At 43.6% G+C, this 20743-nt stretch overlaps 1 protein-coding gene across 1 annotated transcript in view; it reads left to right on the plus strand.

The window, feature by feature from the left end:
- The first annotated feature begins 11038 nt into the window (after positions 1-11038).
- MXRA5 (matrix remodeling associated 5) overlaps positions 11039-20743 on the plus strand; it is a 43302-nt gene continuing 33597 nt past the window's right edge. Inside the window, exon 1 of the mRNA XM_042455999.1 lies at positions 11039-11138. The gene's annotated coding sequence lies outside the window, so the exon portion shown is untranslated. The remainder of the gene's footprint in view (positions 11139-20743) is intronic.

Raw genomic sequence — 20743 nt, forward strand, 5'->3', positions numbered from 1 at the left:
CCCAGAAACCCTCAACTATGATTACCATAACACACTGTGGCTGGCATCTTGTTAATGACCTATATGTATGTAAGTGCAGCTTATGTGCAAGTAAGTCCCATTTTGGATTGGGCACAGAAGACTATATTCTTTTGTTTTTATTTTTCTTTCCAATGCCCTCCTATTGTCTGGTAGCTGTCAAGCCCCAGGGGGATCCCTTCTGCTGTTATAACTATGAGGAAGGGGAAAGGCAGGTGTATTCCATTGGAGAGTCCACCCTCATTTCTTCATCCCAGTCACAGTGATACTAGACACTATTTCATGGTCTGAATTACTTGTCCCCCAGTAAGCAATAGCAGGAAGGCTCCCTATTGGAGATTGAGAGCTGCCAGGTGGTTGTGCACAGACAGAACTGCATAAACAGAGTGAGAGAGTGGGGGGATCTCAGTCAGAAATTGACCATTGTGTTTGAGAGAAAAGGGGAGAAACATGCACGGAAGGAACCAGTTCTTCCCTTCTAAGATTTTTTATGCTGATCTGTATCTGGAGTTGCCCTTCAACAATATGAGAGTGCTCCTCCCAGTCAAAAAAGAGAGAACAATCCAGTAAAAAGAATGTGGGGGACACAATTGTTCCTTGTTCCTGGCAGCCAGTCATGTCATGTTCCACACTGTTCTCTTGCAGAGGTTTTTGCAGCAGATTTGCAGGGTCCACAGAAGAAAGGAAGAATCAGCAAAAAAATTCTGCCCCAGTCTCTTCAGCAACAGCATCCCATGAATGGAGTTCAACTTACAAGAGCTCTGGATACAAGCCGCTGTCACTAACAGTGCCAACCATCTGCTTGGCATGAACATAGTGTACAGAAGCTTCCAACATGCACGAAGGATCTGATTTAGAGAAGTGAGCTGTGTCTGGAAAGTAGTTTTCTAATTTCAAGCAGTAATGCATGAGAAGGTCATACTGAATGCCCCTGCTGGCATGAAATTTGGTATCACTGTTATTTCAAGAACATCTTAACCCAAAAGCCAGAAATCTAGAACTTTTCCTATTATTTACTTTCTTATATAAATAGAAATACTGTAAAATGGATTTTGTCCCCCAGTAAGCAATAGAAGGAAGGGTCCCTATTGGCACAAAAGTATGCGATGAACTTCCCTCTTTCTCAGATACTTCAGAACAGCTAAAATATGGATCTGTCTCAGCTTTTAAGTATATGTATGTATATTTCAGGATGTAAGTGTTGGTTAGCTGGTTAATACAAGCGTATCACTGCATAGCAATAAGTGTGAGAAAGATGTGTAAAAGCTAGCTGGATTTTAATTGTTAATTAAATTTCTGTACTACAGAAGCACTATGGTTATACATAACAGAGTCATCACAAAGGAACAAGTTCTCATGAGGATCTGCAGGCACACATATCGAAAAACCTTGATCTGCTGACAGGCTTGAACTGGTCTTTCATATCTGAGCTTCATTCCTTCCTGAGAAGGATTATGATACAAAACAGGTCCGGAAGCTATTATCACTGTTGAAGAAATCCCATGGGGGGGGGGTCACTTTGTCAATCTAACCCCTCAGTAGACACAGCCTGGACATCTGCCCCTTAAAAAAACTATCAATGCCTATGGGGGGAAAATCATAGAATCATAGAATCATAGAGTTGGAAGAGACTGCAAGGGCCATCCCGTCCAACCTCCTGCCATGCAGGAACTCTCAATGAAAGCATCCCTGGCGGATGTCCATCCAGCTTCTATTTAAAGACCTCTAAGGAAGGAGACTCCACTACACTCCGAGGGAGTTTGTTCCACTGTCAAACAGCCCTTACTATCAGGAAGTTCCTCCTAATGCTGAGGTGGAATTTCTTTTCCTGGAGGTTGCATCCATTGCTCCGGGTACTAGTCTCTGGAGCAGCAGAAAACAAGCTTGCTCCCTCCTCAATATGACATCCCTTCAAGTATTTAAACAGGGCTCTTAACTTTCTCTTTCTTCTCCAGGCTAAACATCCCCACCTCTGTAAGTTGTTCCTCATAGGACATGGTTTCCAGGCCCTTCACCATTTTAGTCACCCTCTTTTGGACATGCTCCAGTTTCTCAACATCCTTTTTGAATAGTGGTGCCCAGAACTGGACACAGTATTCCAGGTGGGGCCTGACCAGAGCTGAACAGAGTGTCATTATTACTTTCCTTGATCTAGACACTATACTTCTATTGATGCAGCCTAAAATTGCATTGGCCTTGTTAGCTGCTGCATTGCACTGTTGACTCATGTTCAGTTTGTGGTCTACTTGGACTCCTAGATCCCTTTCACATGCAGTCTTGTTCAGCCAGGTGTCACCCATCCTATATCTGTTCATTTCATTTTGCTGGCCCAGCTTTCCAATCTATGGTCATTTTGAATCTTGATTCTGCCCTCTGGGGTATCACGGTAGCTACTCCTCCTAATTTGGTGTCATCAAATTATTTTATCAAGATATTATTATCAAGGTATTGCATAAACCTATAATCTTTGAAAACTGGGATACTAGAGAATTTTTGCTGCCAGTGATTTGGAGTGGAAAAAATGAAATGTTCAACACAGTAACATCTCTTTGGATGCAGGACACATTTTAATGCTTTCTTCAGAGAGGAAGAATTTAAAAATCTGCTTTCTGAATAGGAGCATTGGTTCATCTACTCCAGTAGTGTCCACATCAACTGACATCAACTCTCCAGAGTTTGGGATAGGGATTGATAAAATATTTGAAAATATTCCCTGTCCCTGCCACCCCACTCCCACAAGTTTAAAAAAGAAAAAATCTTGTACTGATGAGAATCTTCACAGTTTAGGACATATTCTGTACAAAATTCACATGTGATAGAAAGCAGATTTTTCTGCTCAGGAAACAGCACTTTTTGCACAGAATGTTTCACACAAATATATCTTCTGCGCAGGAAAAAAAACCTGTTTCCTGCAGAGAAAATACCATAATTTGGGAGCTGCACATAGTTTCTGTGCAGGAAACAGATTTTTCTATGCTGCTGCTGCTGATGATGATGATGGCTCAGCTATGTAAATCTGAGAACTATTTTATATTTATGATTGATATTTAGTCATGACTATTGCACTATTGCCATCATCGTTACTCCTCCATGCACCTACTTTAACAGGCATCAGCTGCATGGGGAGATGGAGATCCATTCTTCCAGTGAATGATGCTTCTGTCAAGTTTGAAAGGGGTCAGGTGAAGTGAGGTTGCTTAGTTGAATATACTACAACTCATTCTGGACAACAATGCTGTCCTCCCAAGGGCTTTTAGTGGCAGACCTTTACTGACCTACAGACCACATCCCAATCTAAAACAGTAACTTATGTACTGAAGAACATAAAAAATGAATGGGCAGACAGGTACAAGACCTTGCCACAAACCCAGATGCCAATTCTGCCCACATATCTACTTGGGAAATGTCATCATATGACCTAATCATGTCATCCACAATATCAGATGTATTTTCACTTTCTCATCCTCTAATGTGATATATGCCATCCTCTGTCAATAATGCATAATCAGACATTAGGAAAGGGAATGTACAAAATGGGAAAATACAAAAATCAGATGCAGAACTAGATATTTCCTAGATATTCCATCTTGAATCTGACAGGAATAACAACAACAACAAAAAGCTACATATGAAGACTGGAAACAGCCAAATTGGAATATATTCACAAACTCCAGCGCATTGACAGGGGGTTGAAAAGAGAGAATAGTTTTCTGGCATAGTCCACATATTATAGCACTAGTTAACACCTCAGCTTCATGAAGGCTCTCTTGGCCAGTTTATCATATCTTCTTTGTGGTTCCAAGCCTGTATCACACTATATTCCAATAACTCCTTCCACTATCCATATGGTTTACTTACCTTAGCTTAAAGCAATATCTTTCTTCCTGCCTTTGTCCTCCATAGCTATTATTAAAACTGAACTTGTTACCTCATCACTATACTCAAAAGTTTTGCATTTCTATTGCTATCCACACAACCTGCTGAATAACTTCACTGCATGGATCTGATGGCGAAGACCTAAGTCAATGAAAGTTTATGTTACCAATCTCTTTCTCTGTTAGCATCAAAGGTGCTGCAGCATCCGTTTGTATACTGATCCAGACTAATACAGCTATGCCTTTGAATTCTTAACTAAGTAGCTGATACAAGATTGTGGACAAAAGAAGAAGAAAAGGATGAGGAGGAAGAGGAGGTGAAAACAGAATAATGGAAATATTATTTTCTGCACAGAATGTGCTGCTTTGAGTGCAAAATAACTACATGCAAATTTTGTGCAGAATAAGATCTGAACTGCAAACCTGTATGATATCCAAGAGTGACTCACAGCAGGAAGAAAGTTGCTAAAATTAAAAACTGCCCATTTTCAAGAAGAAAATTATTGAAGAATTATATCCCTAGTTTTGGATGCTAAACATCCAAGCCCCACCTGCAGATTAGCAATTATAAATATTCATTTGTTTCATTCTTGGATGCAAGAGTCAATAGTTTAAAATCTCAGTTGGGTGCAATTACAACTATTTTTGCACATTTTAGGAAGGGTTTTTAATTTTTTTGGAACATCTGGACACTGAAAAAGTATCTTGTACAGAACAACATTTTTGCATAGAAAACATCTGCAAAAAATATTGTTTTCTACATATAAATAGTTTTTTACACAAACAATTATTTTATAAAATAGTCATGAATATGAAAAATCTTGCTTTTGTTGACCACTTTCTCAATGAGATACCTCGCTGTGCCAAGACACCCTTCTCACTGAATAAGAGAACATTTGTAAACACACACACACATACATACATCCCTACTGTAGTACCACGGAACAGGGACATTCCTGATGTAATGTATATATTCTACCTTTGACCTTTGTTCACCTCCATAATATGTGAAATGTTATTCTTAGGATTTCCATCTCTATTTTAAATATTGTTGTGTATGTAACTGAGTCACAAAAGAACAATAAAAAGATAGCCCTGTCTCTTGTTGTTTGACAGACCAATAAAAAAAGCCAACTTTGCCATTTAACTGAGCCACAAATATCTACTTTCAAACTGAAACATTATGAAACAGGCATGCCATAATTTAGTATTAATAGACACATCTTTGAAGAATTAACTGAGCTATTTAGTAATTCTTAAATAAATAAGTAACTAAATGGGAGCCAGACAGTACAGTATACTGAAATAGTATATGGATGAAAACAACAAATCTGCAGTCCTTTATGACTAACACTCATCCCATAAAATAATACTAGAAATGAGCTAACAATTGGCAATTACAACAAGGAAGATAATGACTGCAATGTTAGGTCTACGTTAAGTTTGAAAAATCGGTGGAGATTCTTTTGATGATATAAGAGGTATGTTCATACTTGTCCAAGGATAAATTTAAGCTGGTGTTCCTTCTTTCTTTCTCTTCTGGGGACAGGGCTGAAGCTTTGTCTGCATTGTTCACTACCAAGCCAAGTATGACACCTGGAAATATCAGTCCTCTTCAACTTTCACTCGCAGCTGCTTCCTAGCAAAGCAATCCCAAGCCGTTGAGGGATAAGCAGGAATGCTAATACTAAACTAAATGTTGTTTTGGGGGTGTGGGAGCAGAATTTGGGAGAGGAAGTTCACCACTGTTCTCATCAGTATTTCCAGGACTCTTTCTGGTGGACATCAAATGGTAGTTGCCATTCCCCCCTCCACCCCAAAGGTTTATCCTCTCTCCTCTTATTTGCTACAATAAGGTTACCAGTGTAACAATTGCAGAGTGTATAGCCTTGGAATTTCTAGGCCTATTAGTATGTTGGTTCAGGCTGCAGTTTGCTTTTATAAGTATGTAGGCCTTATGTGTTTTCCTGTGGGAATGGTTCAATAAGAGTTCTCTGTACAGAGGGGAGGAGGGAAGGAACATTCCAGTGTAAAGGAGAGATAGTGGTTCCCAGCACATCCCTGCACCTGGAATTTGATAAACAATTTGCTGAGTGAGCAGGATTGCCCCAACGTACTCCTCCCATTGGCGCAGACTCAGTAAGACACATGATGACATAGTAGATGATAAGTTAATGCTATATTATAACAATATATAAGATGCTTGTAGACAAACAAGCCTCACCTTGCAGATTCATGCCTTCACTGGTGCCTGGCCTGTGTATGTTTGCTTATCTTTTCTGCTTTGTTGTTTTAATAAAACAGCTTCTTGAGACTGATCATTTCACCAGTCTCAGGATCCTAGAACCTACATGCTTGGCAACTGGAGGCCAAGAGAGTGCCCTCCTTGAGCTGGAGGGAAACACTTTACATAATAGGAGTGATATGTTGTATCCACAATGGCAGAGATATATTTGTATATTTTAAATAAAATAAATAAAATAAATAGTCTCCAAAAAAATCTTTCAGAAACATGATAAGGTGCCGGTGTGTGTGTATTCACATTTGCCACCACTCAATACTAGCCACAAATGCTCGAAACACACAATTTCAATGTCCCTACCATTAAAAATCACAAGCTACCTTTGAAAAACATCATGGAGTTTCAACTTATTTAACATGTTAACTAGTTTATAGCATTATAATTGCTTTACCCGAGTGCTGAAGGGCGCCAGCTTCTCCAGTTGGCTTAATTTTTAAAGGCCAAAGCAGCTCGGTGCCTGGCTATCTAAGGTCTATTTGTGCCTGTAAAAATCTATTGAGATGTTCCAATCTCCAGGAGATGCCTTGATGTGCAAGTAGGAAGAGGATATTCTTGTGTGTAGCTCTAGACTATGGAATGCACTTCCTCCAAGAACTGCTTGCTTTCAGAAAAGAGCAGAAGAAGCATCTCTTAAAATTGTACATGCTGGCAAAATGTAGTAATTTTAATGATCTTAACATGTTATTTCCTTTTAATTTGTTTGTAATCTGTTTTAAATGATGTTTCTAGCTAATTTTTGGTGTTATTTTTTGGGGGAGAAAGGCAGGACAGAAGAGTTATAAATAAAGAATAAGTTTATATTTTGGACAAACATACAATTCACAATGGAAAAAGAAAAGGAAGGAACATTATCATTCCGGGATGTTCTGGTCACCTGCAAATCAAGCCAACGGTTGGGGCACACAGTATACAGAAAACCTGCACATATGGACAGATACCTACACAAGAACTCCATCCATCACCCAGGATAAAAAAGAAGCACAATAAAAACACCAGTAGACCAGGCAAAAAGGATCTGTGAACCCCACTTCCTGGAAGATGAATTGAAGCACCTAGATAGGGCTCTACAGGCTTATGGTTACTCCAGCTCAGACATCAGAAGGGCTGCCAGACCCACAAAAAATATAGGAGTGAAGACAGACAACCACCCAAAGGGAAGATATTTTTTACCATATATCACAGGAGCCACAGACATAAGGAAACTGATGAGGAAACACAACCTCCAGATGGTCTGCTGTGCCTCCTTTAAATAGTCATTATAACAGAAGTGTTTTACAGCACTTTCCTGAAAGAGAGTGAATGAACCTTATAGTGTAGATGAGAAGCCACCTTCCCTAAGCAGGGCACTCTAGAGATGAAGGACTTGATCACACACAGCTTTAAAGCCACCATAAAAGTTGTATAATAAGTCTTTTGGCTGTACCTATCACATGATGCCATTACCTTCTTGTCACTGTTTTTTCATTAAAGCATGATTAGCCCACATCTTGCTGCTAATGGAAAACCTGTCAAAAAGATCCCAAATAGCACAGGTATAGCTATTGTTCTCACTGGTATAGCTTACTAGTCCTCCGGTGTGATAAGTTACTCCCATAGCAGTTCCGGGTTTGAGCGGTAACATGGTGGAAGTGTATCGTCCTCTCCCTCTCTTCCTTCTCCATCAGTACTCCATCAGTTTTACTCCTTCTTTTTTAAACCAAATTCACATAACTCTGCAATTGTGTCTTTTTAATATATAAAAACACATACAAATGAAAGGCACACTGGGTAGGTCAAAAGGCAGGGAGGCAGAGTTAAGGATGAGGGCAGAAGAGAGTGTGAGGGACCAGCATCAGCCTAGTTGCACAAATGGAGGAATGTACAGTAGGGAATCCTCTCAAAGCAGTATATATGCATTTCCTTTCATTAATGCAACTCTGAAGAGAATGGAAGTGTTATGATAAACTCCAAAGTGAAGGGCATTGTAGCAGTAACCAGCCACCTAACTTCATAGGGTGCTTGGAGAAGACAGTGCATGACAACATTTAGGACCAGAAAGGGCTGGGGTCCATTCACGCTACACAATTGTAGTGCTATTATTGCACTTGGTCTACTTGTCATGGTTTCATCCTATGACATGCTGGGATTTGTTGTTTGGTGAGGCATTGGGGAATTCTGGCCAGAACTTTTCAGTGCCTCTCCCTAAATAGCAAATCCCCAAATTTCATAGGATAGAATCCTAGCTTCATAATTCTATAGTGTGAATGGGCCCTTGGATTCAAACACCCATTTGGTCACAATTCTCATGCATGACTTTGACATAGCCATTCGCTTACTCTCATCCCACACTCCCCCCCAGGCCTGAAGTGATGAGAAAGGAGAGAGAATTATGATAAGTCTGCCATGGGAAGGGTAAGATATACATGTAACAAATCAATATCCCCATTCTCCCAATGTGCCTTGTTCATCGTTTTTCCAAGAAAATAGTTTTAACTGTTTCTTTTGTTCTTACAGCATTTGAGTTTTGTTTGTCCGACACCTTTTCTCTCCTATCTTTCTGAAGAGAAACCAATTCAATGTGCAAAAGTGACTGCCTTTGCTTTTGCATGCAATATTAGCATGCTGGCAAATGTGTGTGTCTTGAAGAGGCCTTGCACCACTCATGGGATTCATGTATGTCTTGAAGAGGCAGTAGCTCTATGCATTGGAGTTCTCCTTGTATGAATGGGACATTGTGCATGAAATACCATTCTCTACTTCAACTCTTGTTGTTTTCTTCTAACCTCAGTTGATGCTCTCTGTCAGTAAGGTGTGAATCTGTTGTTGTTGCATGCCTGCAAATCATTTCTGACTTATGGCAACCCGAAGGCAGACCAGTTGTGGGGTTTTCTTTTAAGATTTGTTCAGAGGAAGTTTGCCATTGTCTTCCCAAGAGGCTCAGAGCATGTGACTTGCCCAAGGTCACCAGTGGTTTCATGGCTGAGCGAGGAATCAAACCCTGGCCTTCAGAGTCGTAGTCCAACACTCAAACCACTACACCTAGGGATGCCATATCCCGGTGGCTGCCGGGAAAATCCCGATTTTGGGGGCCCATCCCGGTCCCGGTCCGGTTTGGCCCCCACCCATGCCTTGGTCCCGGTCCGGGGCCCACTCCTGCGGCCATTGCCGCTGCTGCTAATGCAGCTGGCCACGGCGCCAACCCACCTCCTCCTCTGGCTCCACCTTCCTCCTCCTTCTCGGCGAGAGCAGCGCCGCCACCGCCACGCCTCCAGCGCCAGGACTTTCCTGCCCGCGCATGCGGGGGTCTCTAAAGCAGGAGCTCATCCCCTGCTTTGGCCAGCCGGCCCTTGGCCGACTGGCCAAAGGGGACGGGCTCCTCAGTGCGCACCGCCTGGGCCTCAGCAGGGGCCAGCGGCAGCGATCGCGGCAGTCCCCCGCATGCCTTCCTGGCTTTTAAGGAGGCCTGGGCCTCCTTAGAAGCCAGGGAGAAGGCCAGCCGCGATCGCGGTGATTGCGGCTGGCCCCTGCTCTCCTTCCTGGCTCCCAAGGAGGCCTCGGTCTCCTCAGAGGCCAGGAAGGAGGGATACTTTTTTTTGTAGGACAGGCCGGGAAGGGGCGTGGGGTGTCCTCCATTTTTATAAAAGTGTCCTACATTTGAAAATGTTGTCCTACATTTGTCCCGGTTTGGCGGTCCTGACTCCTGACGTATGGCAACCCTAACTACACCTCTCTGAATCTGCTCCATCTTTTAGCCTGCAACTGGAGCTATCCATGGTGCTGAACCTCTTCCCCAAAATATCTCTAGCACCCTGGATAGTGTTCTTTACATTTCAGAGTTAAACCCAGAGTGGATTCACCACCTCACTGACAAGGGAACCACCATGCAAAGAAAACTTGAGATTTAGCCTGCTCTGGAGCCTTCTTGAGCTTTGCTCAAGCAGAGGGCCTAGCCAGTCAGAAGATGAGGCCCAAGATTTTAAAAGGAGGAGGGAGGTAGGGGGGAATGTCAAGCCAGCCTTGACAACACTCTTTTTGTCTTGCTAATGGGACTTAACATTTTAGGACCTGAAGGATCCACACAGCCAGGAGCAGGAGGAAGGGCCTGCCTGCATGAATGTCCCTCCACAGCACCCTGACTGAGAACAGCTACCTCTTGACAAAATGTAGGCTTGCAGTGTCGCCAATTTAGTCAGGGAATATCTTTGAGGCTTGTTGTCAACGCTGCTTGGGATTAATATTGTCATAATATTTTCCCCCTCCTTTGCCTGATGAGAAAAGCCACTGGAGTTTGGAAAGCTCGTGTGGACATGTTTCCATCCATTTGGGTCAGCCCCATGAGATATCCTATTTTGTGGATTTGGATGGGATCTTATTGCTCTTGCTACATGGCCAAACCGTGGCTTCAGGCTTCAGCGTGGCACGCAGTTTGAGCGTAGGACATGTCTTGGAGACAGGAGGACCTCTCTTTGGCAGATGGCTAGAATGTAGGACATGTCTTGGAAAAAGGAACCTCACTTCAGGCAGAGGGCTGGAATGCAGACAAGTCTTGGAAAAGGAGGACCCTCTTCACTCGGGGGGGGGGAGGAGGAGGAGGAGGAGAAGGAGAGGGGTCTGGGCTGGTGGCGGGGGCGGCGTTTGGGACGGTGTGTGTTTAGAGGGAATTAATAATTTTTGGGCTGGGGGGAGCTCCTTGCACAAGCCCCGCCCCTGGCAAGGCGCTGCCGCCGGGGCTCTGCTGCTGCTGCTGCTCTTGCTGCTGCTGCTGCCTGGGGCTCCGTCCCAAAGCAGAAGCGCCAAGCAGGGCTCGGGAGCGGAGGGAGGGAGGCTGCCTGCCAGGGGCTCCTTCGCTGGACTTGGCCGGAGAGGAGAGAGAGAGAGAGAGAGAGCCCCGCGGGAGGATGCCTTGCCCAGGACGGGGATGCCCAGCTCGCCCTGAAGGCAGAGCCCTTGCCCAAGCACAGGAGGTAAGGAGGGGGGCACCGAGGGGTCCTCCTTTTCCCGGACGCTCCCTCCCTTCTCTCCAGGAGGGACTGGAGCAGAAGCAGGGACCGGTCTGGGTTTTGTTTGGTCCTTTCCCAGGACGCCTCCTCCATCCGAGCCTCCTCTCCAAGAGGAGTTCCTCCAAAGCATGGAGACGAAGCATGGCTCGGTTTTTATAGGAGTGTTGTTAGCTGAGATGTGGTCCTGTCCTCCATTCGTCTCCAGTGTCCTCCACTCCGCAGTGCTTTGTCCTCCTTTGAGAGGAAGACTTCTGGCCACCCTGAGGGGAAAAGGGGGGGATGGTTTGCAGAAGCCAGAGAGCTTGTTGTTGTTGTTGTTGTTGTGTGGCTTCTTCAAGTCGTTTCTGACTGATGGCCACCATAAAGGCAACCCTGAGGAGGGGGTTTCTTGGCTCTGTTCAGAGGAGGTTGACCATGGCCTCCTCTGAGGCTGAGAGAGTGTGACTCCCCTCTGGGTTTTTATGTTCTGGTCTCCAGACTGGTAGTCCATCCACACTGGAGAAATAACCCTGTTTGGCACCGCTTTAACTCTTTGTCTGGCTCAAGGCTATGGCATTCTGGGAGTTGGAGCTCTGCTCTGCTCTGGGCCCACAACAAACTCCAACTCCCAGAATGCCATAGCCTTGAGCCAGACAAAGAGTTAAAGTGGTGCCAAACCGGGTTATTTCTCCAGTGGGGATGCAGCCTAGGAATCTGTCTGCAGCACCTTGGAGGCTCTCTGAAAGAGAGAAGTTGGTAGCCTTGAGCTTAAACAGGGGCTGATTTCGACATTAAAGAAATATTAAAGCTCATTTAAAGCCTCTCCCAAATGAAGCAGAACAGTATCAGAAATGCTTTTTGCTGAAACCCCAAATGTAAAAAGATGTGCATCAATGCTGCTTTGTGACTGCTCTAATGGCAGGTTTTGTGCACCTGAAATCATGATGCGTAATTACATGATATTTCTCCTCGGAATATTCATGGGATACGCTCCCAATCTCCTTCATGTGATAAACTCCTGATGCAAAAGAGACGTTAGGCTCAAGTCTTGGAAAACTTATGCTGCCAACTTCTCTCTTTCAGTTCATCTCAAAGGTGCTGCAAGATGGGAATTCTTTTCTTTATTCCTTTCTTTCCCAGTGACTCTACAAGAGCAATGATTCAGGGGAATAAAGGGCATTTTTCTCTAATGGGAAGCATGTGCCTCAGCTAGGAGTGGAAGGCACAGTCGGCTCTGGTGTCTCTCCTGAACCCCCCTGCTACACACAAACATAACACAGACACACACACACTTCCCTGCTGCTGCTGCTGCTGCTACTACTGTCCTGACATTGCTGGTAGACTCATCAGCCATGGCCTTTTGCTTCACCATCTCCACCTCCTCCTCTCTCCCGCCTTAGTGAGGAAACCTGAGGCCACCTTTGGGATTTAAAAGAAGAAAAGGGTGGGGGGGGGGAGTCCCTGGCCTTGATCCCACAACCCCTGTCCAGACAAAAGAGGCACACATACCGGCGTTCCACACAAATGTGCTGCAAAGAGAGACGTATATAGAGACAAGAGGCTTCCATTTCTGACCAGACTCCCTTTGGCTTTATACTGGGGAGCCTTTCAGCCCCTGTTAGTTTCAGCAGTCTTTCTTTCTTGAATCCACAACATGGCTACATCACACACATATGCTGTCATTCAGTTGTGTTAGTCCGGACTATCAGTATGCAAAGGGATCTTGTCATACCTTTGAGATTCTCCTCCAAACACGCACATGTATAGACAGCACACACCATGCATTCTCTGGTTCACCCTGTTTTCCCTCTCCTTTCTTTCTGTCTAGGCAATACCTTGAAATAATCCCTAGGGGGCAGTGAGCCATAATCGGAATGGCCTGGGGCAGGAGAAGGAACGTTTCTGGGATTTCTTTGAAAATATTTACCAAGGCAGTAGTCCTAATATTAACCATTCCTTCTTTTCACAACCTTTTCTCTTCAGCATTGGAGAGTGAGAATGAGCTGCTCACTTGCAGGATGTCTCTCCAAACACAGGGTACTTCTTAGGTTCTGCTTCATGCTCACTGTCAACTTTGTTGTTGTAGTTGTGTGCCTTCAGCTCATTTCCAACTTGAGGGATGTGATGGCTTAGTGGTTAAGATGCCAGTTCTGATGATCAGAAGATCGGAAGGTTGGTAATTTGAGGCCAAGGTGCTACATGATGGGGTGAGCTCCTGTTACTAGTCTCAGCTTCTGCCAACCTAGCAGTTCAAAAGCATGCAAATGCAAGTAGATAAATAGGAATCACTTTGCTGGGAAAGTAACAGCATTTGGTGGAGTCATGCTGGCCACATGATGACCAAAGTTGTCTTCGGCTCTTTGGCTTAGAAACTGAGATGAGCACCACCCCCTACAGTCAGTTACGACTAGACATTCATGTCAAGGAACTACCTTTACCATTAAAGCAAATCTATCATGGGGTTTTCATGGCAAGTTTCTTTAGAGGGAGGGTTGCCATTGCCATCCTCTGAGGCTGAGAGAGTATAACTTGTCCAAGGTCTCCAAGTGGGCGTCCTAATAAATAAAATAATAAAACTTTTATTTATATCCCACCCCTCTGTCAAAGACAATCGGAGTGGCTAATTCCTCATATTTTGGCAGAGTCTACTGCCAAGAGCTGTAGATTTAGTGGGTTTACTCTACACAGGAGGACAATATGATTATGGCCACTATTTCCAGCATATCATGCTGTATTTATAGTGCTAGTTGAATGCCAATCTTTAACCTTTTCTGTATCATTACTTGTCCATCAGTCCAGGGTCTCATTCCCACTCTCTTTTAAACTGGATCGTGAATTGGTTTGAACTGGTTCAAATGACCCTGGTTCCCACTTAATCCGAATCGCTAAAGAAATTCCAAGAGGGGGGCCATGCACTAGACCCATTTAACCTGCATCTTTTTGATGCTGATTTTTTCAACTTCTTTTTCAATAAATCGAATTTGCGCAAGTGTGAACCACATGCAGATCAGAATCTATTCAAATTTCCCCTCCAGTCAGCTGGAACCGAATCATGACTGATTTTGAGTTGGTGAATTGCCTAAATAATGTGAAATGAGGGGTAATGAATGCACAAATAAAGTGCATTGCCTAAATAATGTGAAATAAAGGGTTAAGAATGACTAAATAATGTGAATTGCCCAAATAACATGGAATAAGGGGTAATGAATGAACAAGTAATGTGAATTGCATAATAAGGTGAAGTAAACGGGTAATAAATGAACAAATAATGTGAAACAAGGCAAAACCATGGGAACTGGAGGCAAGCCCCTCCGGAAGTGTAAAAAGTTCATGATCCAATTCTGCCCTCACTGCGCATGTGCAGGGATGCTTATTCCAACTCTAGACTACAAAGGGTATGTACTCATATGATAATTTCTTTTGTATTCACACTACTTTGGTTTTGGGGTGGGCGCTGTGTTCTTCTGTGCGTTTGACAACCTTTCGCGTAATAGCATCCATTTCCGAATTGGCCCTACTTTTTTTTCCCCGAAATTGGGAGACATTCCTCCCGTGTGATATCATCCATAGTAAAAGGAAGGAGCCCTGGTGGTGCAGTGGGTAAATGCCTGTACTGCAGCCATTCACTCGAAACCACAAGGTTGCGAGTTCAAGACCAGCAAAAGGGCCCAAGCTTGACTCAGGCTTGCATCCTTCCGAGGTCGCTAAAATGAGTACCCAGACTGTTGGGGGCAAATTAGCTTACTTGCTAATTAGCTTACTTGCTGTTCACCGCTATGATCTTTGGAATAGCGGTATATAAATTTTTAAAAAAAAAAGGTTTCAAGAAGACATTGGATCTCTGCTGGAGATCCTCTAGCTGTGGATTTCTTGCATGGAGTAGCATAATGGACAAGATGCCTAGAGGGACCTGTTCCAGTTCTGCATTTCTGTGAGTCAAATTTCCCATCTTACAAGGGTGGTAATTATTCATTTTGTCCCTATTTTCTGCTTGCACTCCTTTGCTTTTCTTTTTTACTTTTGTTCCTTTGTTCTGTATCAGCCATATTTGCTCCCTGTTAACTTGGCTACATTACTTTGGATGACATCTCCCAGAAACCTCCAGCTTTTCCAAACTCAGTTTATAACTGCAGGAAACCTTCTGCATGGCATTTGAAGGCTATTTGTGCTCTTCAGCAAACTGCCCCTTCTCGAGCATGCCACTCTTCAGCTGTCCATAAAGCCCAGATAGATCTCAGGGGTTGTGGCAGCCTATTTGGCTCCTTTTTCTTGAAAGCTTTTCCCAGGATAGTAACTAGACTGACAACGTGGAATAGGGGGCAGGAATTTTACATTTTACAAGCTGAAGTGGGAATTGTGCAGTACACCAGGTATTGGTGGACTGCAATTCCCAGCAATCCCAGTCACCCCAGCTGCAAAAATATCTGACAAGCCACAAAATTCCTATCCCTATTTAAAGAATGAGTAATACAGATAAATTTGGCAGGGACTGCTTTCCTAACTCTTGTAGCGTTACAGCATGACAAGCTGGATTTGCTGAAATTCCTTCTTCTATTTGTATGTTTAGCAAGACAGTGCATCCTCCTCATTAGTTCCTGAACTCCTGATCCAAATGCCAGAGCCAAAAGAGATACTTGGCTTTTGAAATCCTTGTAATTTCCATTAAATACTAGGAAAATTTAGTACACATAATAATAATAAATAATAATAAAAAATTTATTTCTATCCCACTTTTTGCCAGGCAATCAAATGGCGTACAACAAGTTAAAATGCATCCATATATACATAATGCCCCCTTAAAACAAGATTAAACAATATAAGATTAAAACTGCATATTAAAATCTGACTAATCCAAATGATAATCAGCATGGGCAGAGTTCAATAGATAGGAAATCTTATTCGTGGCTGAATATTTTATTTCGGGAAGGCCTGCCGGCAGAGATCCATGTTAATGGCTTTTTTAAAGCTCTCTAGATTGGTAATTTGATGGATTTCATCCAGCAGGCCATTCCATAAATTGGGAGTAGCTGCAGAAAATATCCTCTGGGAGGTCACCGTCAACCTGGTCTTTAAGGGCTGTAATAAATTCCTCCCAGAGGACCTGAGTGTATGGGGCGGATTGTATGGAAGAAGACGATCCCTTAGATAGGTTGGGCCCATGCCATGTAGGGCTTTAAAGGTGATAACCAACACCTTGTACTGTGCCCAGAAACTAATAGGCAGCCAGTGGAGTGACTTCAATATTGGTGTTGCATGGTCACTCCTTGCTGTTCCTGTGACCAACCTGGCTGCCATATTCTGTACCAACTGGAGTTTCCGGACTAGGCACAAGGGTAGCCCCATGTAGAGTGCATTGCAAAAATCAAGTCTTGAGGTTACCAGCACATGTACTACAGTTTCAAGGTCACCCCGTACCAGGAAAGGGCGCAGCTGGCGTATCAGCCGAAGCTGATAACAGGTGCTCTTGACCGTGGCATTCACCTGATTCCTCATCTGAAGCGACAGGTCAAGAAGCACCCCAAACTGCAAACACAGTCCTTCGAGGAGAGCGTGAGCCCCTCTAGGACTGGAGGTTGCATCCCAATACCTGGTTTGGGGCCCCCTACCATAAGTACCTCCGTTTTGTCTGGATTCAACTTGAACTTGTTTTCCCTCATCCAATCCATTACTGCCTGAAGACACTGGTTGAGGGGAGAGATGCCATCTGTCGCTGTCACTGATGACCACGACATGGAGAAATATATTTGGGTGTCATCAGATACTGATAACACCCAGCCCCATATCCTTGGATGATTTCTCTCAGTGGCTTCATATCGATGTTAAATAGTTTTGGGGATAGGATGGTGCCTTGAGGGACACCACAATTAAGCTCTGTTTTTGAAGAATGACTGTCCCCGAGCATCACCCTCTGGAACCTGCCCGAAAGGAAGGAACGGAACCACTGCAACACAGTGCCTCCGATTTCTAACTCTCTCAGGCATTCGAGAAGGATGTCGTGATCTACTGTGTCAAATGCCGCTGAGAGGTCTAGCAACACCAACAGGGTCACGCTCTCTCTGTCAATGGCTAGACACAGGTCATCAGTTAAAGCAACCATGGCAGTCTCCACCCCATACCCGGTCCTGAAGCCCATTTGAAATGGATCAAGAAAATCGGCTTCATCCAAGACCACTTGGAGCTGAAGAGTGACTGCCCTCTCGATCACCTTGCTCAAAAATGGCAGATGAAAATGGCTTTTCTTGTCACATACAGTATAAAGACAGTAGCACAAACTGCACCAGCCTCCTTTCTTTCTACTCTGCCTGCCCTAGATCTACTAAAAATGAAGATATATCTTCAAAGGAAGTTTACTAATAATATTCACTAACTTTTATCCATAATGCTAGCTGAACTACTCTGTTCTTTCCAACTATTTAGCAGATTCTGACAGCAAATGAAGATAAGTGCTCTTCCCTGTTATCAGTTGTTCCAGTTCTTTTACCATTTCTTCTTCCAATAAAGCATGCATAGAGATATCTGGAAAAACTTAAGCATGCTTGACTATATAATTAGAATGCCCTACATGGTTAGGGATATAGGAAGAACATTCTTTATTTATTAATTAGTGTAGATGGAAAAACAGAACAAGCGTAATAGTTCACATATGCCTTTCAACAGTGGGCCATTTAGCATATTTTACTGATTTAAACCCTTTACATTCCACCTTTCTAGTTCCCTGGACTGTTTTGCATTTTGCTCATCAGTGAACATATGAGCATTTTGCACTGCAAAGCACTGGCTGTGCTTGATTCAAACATCACATTGAGCCATAACTTAATCTAGGTAAATAAGCTTGAAATAAATTTCTGGCACATACACTCCCTTGACATCTTTTCCTCCCCTTTGCAATTATACTAGGCCTGGAAACAAGGCTTAAACTAGGAAACAACTAATTAAGTTGAGTGGATAAGAGGGTGTGGGGGGTGGAAACACAAGCCAGAGGCTCATTCCAGACTCAATCACATAGTGCAAAACATTGGTTTCACATGCTGCCTGAACCAAGCCATTGTGTTTGATGTAGCATGAGGTGATCTGAACATTTTGCTGACAGGGTTTGCTCTGTAGTGACTGCACGATAATAGTGCAGGAATTGTGTGCTGAACATAAGATGAGCAGTGTATAAAAACTGATGCTGTTAAAAAGATTTGCCTGTTCAGATAACTTAATAATATCACAAAAAGGTACATTCTTTTCAATGGCTTACATGAGAAGATGTCAAGTCGCAGCCAGGATCCTGCATCAAAGAGGCATAGCTACAGTATCATATCTATGTTTCATTTTGTGCTCTGGTCCTGAACCCCACCTTAAAAGCTAGACATCCAGCCATTTCTGTCAAGAGAGTTTTGTGGGTTTGGTGACCAGGCATTGCAAGATGGCATACCAGTCTTGAAAAGCTGTGACAAGAACTCTTAGAGGTCTCCGCTTTTGCCCCTGAAACTGTCACTTGCTGGTGGCAGAGCTGGTCATGCCATGCTTCAGTATTCTATTCACTAGCACCATAGAAATCTATCACTCCAAGCCATAAAAGGTTGGCTGGCATTTATAGTAAGTATCAGGAACATTTGCACTTGTGGCACTAATGTCACAATCACAGATGTGAATAAAAAGCTGTTAGAATCACAGACTCATAAAGCTGGGAGAGACCTCAAGGGTAATCCAGTTCAATCTCCTGCCGTATAGGGGATTGGATTTGATGGCCCTTGAGGTCTCTAATCATCATCATCATCATCATCATCATCATCATCATCATCATCATCATCATCATTTATTAATACCCCACTTTTCTGTAAAAAAAAAAAAAAACAACAATCAAAGCAGCTAACAATTAAAACATCCCCACACAATATTACATCAATATAACAACATCCTCCCTTAAAAAAGGATTAAGCATATTACAGTGAAAAAATGTGAATTTTTAAAATCTAATTAATAATAAACAGAACACGGGCAGAGTGGTAGTATAATACTTGGTGTGAGGGGGTAATCATTCTATGGCCGAGCGGTTTTATTCAGGAAAGGCCTGCCAGAAGAGATCTGTCTTGACAGCTTTTTTAAAGCTGTCTAAGCTGGTTTTTTGATGGATCTCCTCTGGCAGGCCATTCCACAGTCTGGGAGTGGTAGCAGAAAAGGTCCTCTGGGAGGTTGCAGTTAATCTGGTCTATAAAGGGTGCAATAAATTCCACCCAGAGGACCTGAGTGTGTGGGGCGGATTATCCCTCAAATAAGTTGGACCCAAGCTATGTAGGGCTTTAGAGGTAATAACCTTGTACTGCACCAAGAAACTAATAGACAGCCAGTGAAGTGATTTTAGGATAGGTGTTATCCGGTCACTCCTAAATTTTCCGGTGACCAGCATGGCTGCCATGTTTTGTACTAGTTGGAGTTTCCAGACTAGGCAAAAGGGTAGCCCCATGTAGAGCGCATTGCAGAAATCGAGTCATGAGGTTACCAGTGCATGTACTGGTAACTCTGTGATCCATCGTACATTGTATTGTGTGATCTATGACACTGTAACTGCCTGACAGGATGCCAGCTGACATTTGTGTTATTTTTGATATAGTGACTGCAACTTTTTGACGAGAATCTAATCTAAATCTAAAATGAGGAATAAGTGGACTATAGCCTCATGTGGCTCAAGAGCTATGCAGACCACCACTAAGGAGCAACCTGCAGCTGACCCTTTTACAGCCAGATCAGGGCCACAGAACCGCATGCTGCAGCCCCAATCTGGCCTTTGCAGGGTGCAAAATGGAGCCACAAAAAACGGCTCCCTTTTGCACTCTGCAAAGGGTATGACAGCCGCAGCACCATGACTTTATGGCACTCTTTCAGCACTGTGTCATGCAAACACAGTGCCAGAGGAGTGCTATGGTGCTACACAACATGTGGTGCAGTGTGCAGAGTCACGCCACCCTGGGGGTGTAGCTGGGGCATGCATCATATGGACGCTGTGCCTGACTCCGCCCCCAGAACAGGCTTTCCCGCCAGTGTGCACAGCCCCTCAGAAACCTTTTTTTAATTCATTCACCTTAATGCAGCTAGGTCAAATTTGGCAAGTCTATCACATCTCCTTTCTGGTTCCCATCCAGCATTACACTACATTCCAATAACTCTCTCCAACATTCATATAGTTATCAACTTTGGCCTTAGGTAACATCTTTCTTCCTTCATTTGCCCCCCAGCAACTATTGCTAAAAATGGATTTGTTACCATAGCCACAAGTTTTACCTTTCCATTGTTAGTCATTGCCTCAGATGTTGCTGTCAAATAACCACAATACAACAGGTTGGAAGTAAGGCCACAACTTTATTTGCAAACAATTGGTAGGGTTGGCACAAAGCATAAGGTCAGGATCTGTGAAATCAAACAACCCGATGTTGTCTGATTATCCAAACCTGGCACCCACCAGGTGCTTGGGATGACCTAGGGGCTAAGGAACACAACTTGACCGCAAACATTGTCTTGCGTTCACAAATTCATAAGCCCCTAGTCACTGGGAGGTGCTCCCGCGTTCTGGCCCCCGCAATGGCCAAACGCCTGCCCTATTCGCC

The sequence above is a fragment of the Sceloporus undulatus genome, chromosome 3, assembly GCF_019175285.1.
Source record: "Sceloporus undulatus isolate JIND9_A2432 ecotype Alabama chromosome 3, SceUnd_v1.1, whole genome shotgun sequence".
In the NCBI taxonomy this organism is placed as follows: domain Eukaryota; kingdom Metazoa; phylum Chordata; class Lepidosauria; order Squamata; family Phrynosomatidae; genus Sceloporus; species Sceloporus undulatus.